Source organism: Mus caroli, chromosome 13 (genome assembly GCF_900094665.2).
Source record: "Mus caroli chromosome 13, CAROLI_EIJ_v1.1, whole genome shotgun sequence".
NCBI lineage: Eukaryota > Metazoa > Chordata > Mammalia > Rodentia > Muridae > Mus > Mus caroli.
The window spans coordinates 47,787,967-47,794,640 of NC_034582.1; the positions used below are offsets into that span (position 1 = coordinate 47,787,967).

The 6,674-nt window shown below is 44.3% G+C and overlaps 1 protein-coding gene across 1 annotated transcript in view; it reads left to right on the forward strand.

The window, feature by feature from the left end:
• Positions 1–1,451: 1,451 nt before the first annotated feature.
• Positions 1,452–6,674, forward strand: part of Syk (spleen associated tyrosine kinase) — a 64,989-nt gene continuing 59,766 nt past the window's right edge. Inside the window, exon 1 of the mRNA XM_021180328.1 lies at positions 1,452–1,885. The gene's annotated coding sequence lies outside the window, so the exon portion shown is untranslated. The remainder of the gene's footprint in view (positions 1,886–6,674) is intronic.

Genomic DNA, 6,674 nt, shown 5'->3' on the forward strand with positions numbered 1-6,674 from the left:
CCACAACACACACTAACCAGTTAAAAATAAGTTTAAATTAAACTAAAACAAAACAAAACAAAACAAAGGGCACAAAGATTTTACAGAAACAATGAATTTGTTTGGTAGTCTCATAGTGCTGGATTGGGACTATACACACCAGAGTACACTAGGAGAGTAGTCACAAAGGACGAAAAAGCGGGGAGCTTTTAATGGCACAATGCGTGTGCCAGGCCCCAGTTCTGTGTAAAAACAAAATTCCTTGCTTGCAAGATCTCTAGTAAGAGCAATATCCATTAAAGTGACACGGGAATTAGTTAGCTTCACATCCTTGCAGAAAGGTTTTCTGTGTAAGGCTCTGGTGGCCTTTGTACAAAGCTATGGTTTTGGCAAAGTATTTTGTGGTCGTTCTTACTATCATTTCCATGTGTCTTAAGTACCATCCTTCACTGCTTTCCCATTTATTTATTATTTATTGCTACATGCCCCTCTACCCCAGTTTTCACATGAGTACTGGGGATCAAATTCAGGTCCTTCTAACTGCATGGTAAGCACTTACCTCCTAAGCCATCTCTCCATCCCTGTTTCTGTGTTTAGGCAGGACACTGCTCTTTAAAATTCACCACAAACAGCATCTAGAATCTCAATTTTATTTATTTATTCATTTACTTATTTCCTGTATCTAAATATTATTATTAGTTAGAGCATAACAAAAGTGACCATTTCGAACCTTACAGCGTTAACAGATTAACAGAAAACAAAACCAAAAAGCATGTCAAGAACTGCAGGATAAGAGTCAAGATTGTGGGTAACAGGTGACGCCCTCAAAAACAGCTTTGGTCAGGCAAAAACTTCTGGGGGCATCTTTCGATTCACTTAGGTTCTCAGGCCATGGTGTTGGCAGAAGTATCATGGCCTGTTGAGAAGGACACACCCATTCCTCTGAATCTGTCTTGCTAGGGGACTGAGAGCCAGTTGTCTAGAGGTGCTGCCTGGCTCCAGCTCAGTTTGGGGCGTTGCCCGTCTTCAGGTTCAGCAGTACTGACAAGCTAGGTTAGTGATTCTGCCAGGCTCAGCTCAGGTTCACCGTGCTCATCAGCTGAGACTTGGCTTAGGAATCTAGAGCTACTTGACTACGTTAAACGTACTGCCCCGGCTCGGTTTGGGCGTGCTGTCCTAAGTTCGGGATCCTAATTGTCTCAGGCTCGGTTCAGCATGCTGTCCCGATTGTAGCTCGAGTTCAGGGTGGGGGGTGTTACTATATTGGATCTCCGGGTACTTCCCAGCCCGGCTGGCCCGGCTCCGTTCTGGGCGCTGCCTAACCCTGCTGGGTTCTGGGCGGGGTGCTGTGTGCCTCAGGTTCGAGGCGGCAGAGGAAGCGAGGGCGCTGTCCTGGCGCATTGAGGAAGTTCTCCGAAGGAGGAAGCGGCCAGCCGGGCGGACGGGAGAACTGGGGACCCGGGTGTGCCAGGCTGGAGGAGAAGGCGGCGGCGGAGAGACAGGAGGAGGGAGGAGGAGAGGGGGTTGGAGGACGCGGCCACCTGCCCAGGTAGGAGCCACTCCGCCTCGCCGCACCCTAGCACAGGGCCTCGGCCACCCCCAGGCGACAGACCTTGGCTAAACTAGGCTGGACCGCAGTTTCGCTCCAGTGACTGCGGCTGAGCGCGGACCCGCCGGGCTCCGGTGCGCGGGACCAGGACTCCCGCCTGCAAACGCGCGCGCCCGGGCGCAGGGAGTGGGGCCGAGCCGGGAGCTCCGCCTCTCGGCAGCTGGAGGATCGGAGAACCGGGAGACTTCTACGGTGCGCGCCCCCGAAGCGAAGCAACGTCCCCAAGCATTTGAGATCCGGGACTGTCGTCGTGCGCGCCCGTGAGTCGCTGCAGAGTCCCAGCGCCTCTGAAATGCGGTAGGTGAGGGAAAGAGCAGTTTCCCCAAACTCTGAACCCTGCCGAAGCCGGCAAGTTCACTCCGCCTGGTGGACTTTCTTTGTGAAGTCGCCTCTCCAGATCCTTGGAGACTGTTGGAGGCACTACAGTGCACATTTGGATATATATCAGTATGACTCCCAAAACTTAACACCCCTCCCCCCCTAAAAGCCATTGAAAGGAGACCTACTCCTTTGAAAGTCCGTAGAGTAGAAAGAATTGGAGAAGTCAGCTTCCCGTTTTTGTTTGTTTTGTTTTTTTAATTTTTACCTGGCTTACCAAAGATTGGTTTAAAGTTAAGTAAAATTCTCTATTGGGGATATTTTTCTTTTCCTTGGCGTCTTCTCTTTTTTAAACTCTTGAAACATTTCAGCATGTGGCATTCAAAAGAGATGGACGGGTCGACACCACTAAATTATAATGTTTTAAAAATACCGCGTGTGTGATGCCGGGGCATTCCTGGAGTACCGGGATCAGGCCTTTGCTTTAGTCAAATCAAACCCACAGCCTCTACAGGGCGGCTTTAAAATCGAATGTCATTAAACGTAGTCATGTGTCTGGCCTCTCCCCACAGGACAGTTCAAATACTGTATAAATATATTTATATTTAAGTAAAATGATTTAAACACTTACAAGATAGTAGGTGTCTTAAGTGATAAATTTTGCTACTTGAAATTATTTCACCAAATCATTTTTTTCTATCCAATTCAATAATTTTAATAGATTTAAGGAAATTTTGCCGTAAAACATAGATTATTGGGTATTCTGTATTTGAGATGCTTAGATATGCCAGATTTAATAAAAGTCTTAAAAATGGAAAAATTTTAAAACTAAGTTAGGATGAAAGTGGGGAATATATTTTGGGAATATATGTCACCCCTGAGAGGTGAAATTGATTTTTAAAAAATACGATTTTATTGCTAGGCTTGTATGAATGGTGTTTTGGTCTTGTAAAGGTTATCTTTAATATTCTACATGTAGGTATCATCTCTACAACTCGAGTTTTGATTTTTAAGCAAAGGCCTCTTGGTAGAACTTACCCAGCAAACTGTCTGTCCCTCATCATTCATTGCGTGTTTGGGATTTAGTTTTCAAGATTTAAGGTTTACATTTATAGTTTAGAAAGGCATTTGTATAGAGGAACACCATTGCTTGCGATCACTCTGGCGTTGTGGGGCAGTATTTTGTTATTCCGGGCACCGTTGTTTCTTCATGTTCCGAGGGGAGTAGATATCAACTATAAATAGCTTGTGTCCGTTTAGAGCAGGTGTTGTCACTCAATGTGGTTCCTTAAAACTTATCGAGAAAAATAAAAAAAAAAACAAGCCTTGTTTTTCAACCCTGGGGTTCAAGAATTAGGTCCGTATTGGACTCCTTAAACTGTGCTGGGCTTTTGAAAGTCAAGTGCATTTACTGCCAGACACTTACCAGTTCCAGTACCTAGTGGGCAGTTCCCCTTTGTCGGGGAAATAGCGAGGATTTGCCGAAAGTTCAAGCATCTTCACTAAATCCCAAGACGTCCAAGCAAGAGTACAGGGTTTCATCCTTTAGAGATAAAAGTTTCAAAGAGACATGTTCCCATCATTCCTGTGACTTCAGGAGTGAGCACAAGACTCTCCAGGAAGGGGCGTGGCCATCCCTCATAGCTGCAGTCCTTGGAAGACAAGTTTCCGGTTCTCTCTGCAGCTGGGCCTTTGTTGACTTTTTTTTCTGTTCCTTCTGCCCTAGAATGGCGGGATCTCCTTTCAGATGCAAGCCAATGCCCAGCATCTCAGCTTTCACCATAGGGACCTGTTTCCAACTGCCCCAGCTGGCCTGTCTATCCATTTTTCTCTTGTTTCTGGATTAGTATTGTTGACAACTGGATGGGTGAAAAAAATACAAATACACACACACACACATATATTCATTTCTTATGGGTTGATTTTTTTTTCTTTTTATGTCAGAAGACAGAGTCCTAACAATGATGCAGATTAATTCCTTACCTCCGTTGGATTTTATCATCATAATCTTCAACCTTGTATTTGAACACTAGGCAAAAAAGCTTTTCCTATGAAGATATTGTATAAGATTAAAATACTAATGAGGCTGGCTGGATTTTATGTAGATTTGTGCATTTTCATAGATTTTGAGGGACATTTGTATTTCATTATAACTTTGACAAAAATGTTAGCCTAGATCCATTTGAGGGTTTTGTTTGTTTGTTTTGTTTTGTTTCCTTTTAAGAATCAATTATGGGAGCAGGAGAGCCGGCTCAGCAGTTAACACCACTTACTGCTCTTGCAGAGGAGCAGGGATTCATTTCCCAGCCCCTACATTGAGGCTCAGAGCCATATGGAACTCCAGCACCTGGGGCTCCAACTCCCTCTACTGACTTTTACAAGCAAGCATGATTGTGCACAAATGTGTACACACACACACACAGATGCATGATTCTACACAAATACATCCACAGCTATACATAAAAATAAATGAGCTTTTAAAAGAATCGATTGGATAGACAGGTGTGGTGACATATCTGTAACCATAAAACTTGGGTGTCAAAGGCAGGAGAATCAAGAGTTCAAGGTTTTGAGACCAACCTAGACTAAATGAGACTTATTTTTAAAAGGAAAGGAAAGGAAAGGAAAGGAAAGGAAAGGAAAGGAAAGGAAAGGAAAGGAAAGGAAAGGAAAGGAAAGGAAAGGAAAAGAAAAGAAGTATAATGGGAGAAGTGGCTAGGAATATATTGCAGTCAATAGAGTACTTGCTTAGCATGCATGAAGTTCCCAACACCAAATAAATTGGATGTGGCCACACATACCCGTAATCCTAGTACCTGGGAATTGGAGACATGGGGGTCAAAGGTCCAAGGACACCCTTGGGCATTTACCTAGTTTGAATCCAGCCTAGGCTACATGCCAACCTGTCTCAAAAACAAAACAAACAAAACAAAATCAAAACCAAACCCATGCAATTTTCTGCTCTGTATCTCTTACAACTCACTGGCTGAATTTAAATATTAACTATAGTCAAACATGGTTAAAACCCAAGACATGCAAAGAAAGCACATTTCGTTTATGTCACACTCAATTTAGTAGAACCAGTGTGGCTCTCTTTGTCTTCTCTTTCTTGGAGACTTGGGGTGGGAGGAGAAAGTGGGCATGTTTTCAGTGTTGTAGTGGCTACTTGGGGTGGAGGGTGGTTGTGTTGAGGGAAGAGCAAAGGAACTCCTTTCTCCCCCCATACACAGTCCTGACCCTGGAAGCTGCGTGTGACCTGCATCCTAGAACAGTCTTCAGACTTGGTGGGTCGGGGGCATCGGCCAGCTAGAAAAGGTACAACAAGACACCTGTGTGGCAGACCCGGGTGCTGTGAATAGAGAGGGAAGGGCTCAGGACAGTTCGGGAAAACTGTAATTCTAATATTGATGAACTTATGTGGGTTCAGCATGTCTATAAAAAGTATTGAAATCCACACAGTAGAAGTTACTCCTGCCTCTTTTCACAAGTTTGGTAGACCTTTGTTCTAGGGAGATCAGCCTCGAATGTCACTCACTTGGTGGTTCCTATGGCACGGCCCTGGAGATGTCTTAGTGTGACCTGGGCTTATTTTGTCTTTTTACTTTGTTTTAATTTAACTGAGAGTTTCCTTACCCCTTTCAGTCTTTGCACCCGTCTTTCTGTCCCATAGTCCAGCTTCCCGGGAGCCAGCTTTTCATTTTGGAAGCAGTATGTATGTAAGGCATACTGGCTAATTTTTTTCATGTATCAACTTCAGACAGTGTAGCTGAGAATGAGGAGTGGTTAGAAACCAGACTCCCATACCTTCCAATGGTAATTATTCTGTGATTGGGGTTAACCGGTTTCAGCAAGTGTTTATGTCCTGTGCTTACTATCATTCATGACTTGTTGAGTCCACACTTTGTCATGGCATCTCTACTCAGAAGACCTGACCAGAGTCCACCATCTTCCCCAATGGTGTTCCATGCCCAGGACTCCTGCGTCATCTTCAGGGTTGGCAGCCTCATCAGCTATGAGCAGTAGGATCCCTTGGGTATTCTATGGTTTGAATAGTTTGTCTATGGCCCTAAAGGCCGGTGTGCTTACATTAAAGTCTCAGTGTGGGTGTTTGGATGTTGAATAGCAGTTGTACCTTTAAGAAGTGGGTCCTAACCAGGGAGTTGGGCCCTGGTTAGGCATTGTCCTCAGGAGAGAGCGGCATTGTTCTTCAGGGACCCTGAGTTGAAACAGCAGGCTTGGCTTCTTACTGTCCTTGGCTCCTGACTTGATGATGTTATATTGACTTCCTTACTCATAACTCCTGCCAATGTCCCTCCGGCCATGTCATTCTGTGGCTCACAGGGCCATACTAGCTGCTAAACAGATGGGACCACCCTGTCTTAGACTTCCAACACTGTGAACTCAAAAAACTTCTATAAAGTACCTAACTTTGGGTATTTTGTTGTAGCAACAAAGTGTAGACCGGCCCATTGTGCTATGCCCTTGCCACCTCCTTCCTTGTTCCTCCTTTGCCTTTCTCTGCTGTTCCTAGGGCAAAACTTTGTTATTGTCATATTTTTGGATTGCACAGAACCTAATATAATTTTCTTCTCAAATTTATGACATAAAACTGAAACTTCTCTTGACACAAGTTTCCACCCATTCAAAAATACACCATGTTATCGCTCAGTTCCATTTTCTTCTTCTTCTTCTTCTTCTTCTTCTTCTTCTTCTTCTTCTTCTTCTTCTTCTTCTTCTTCTTCTTCTTCTTCTTCTTCTTCTCCTTCTC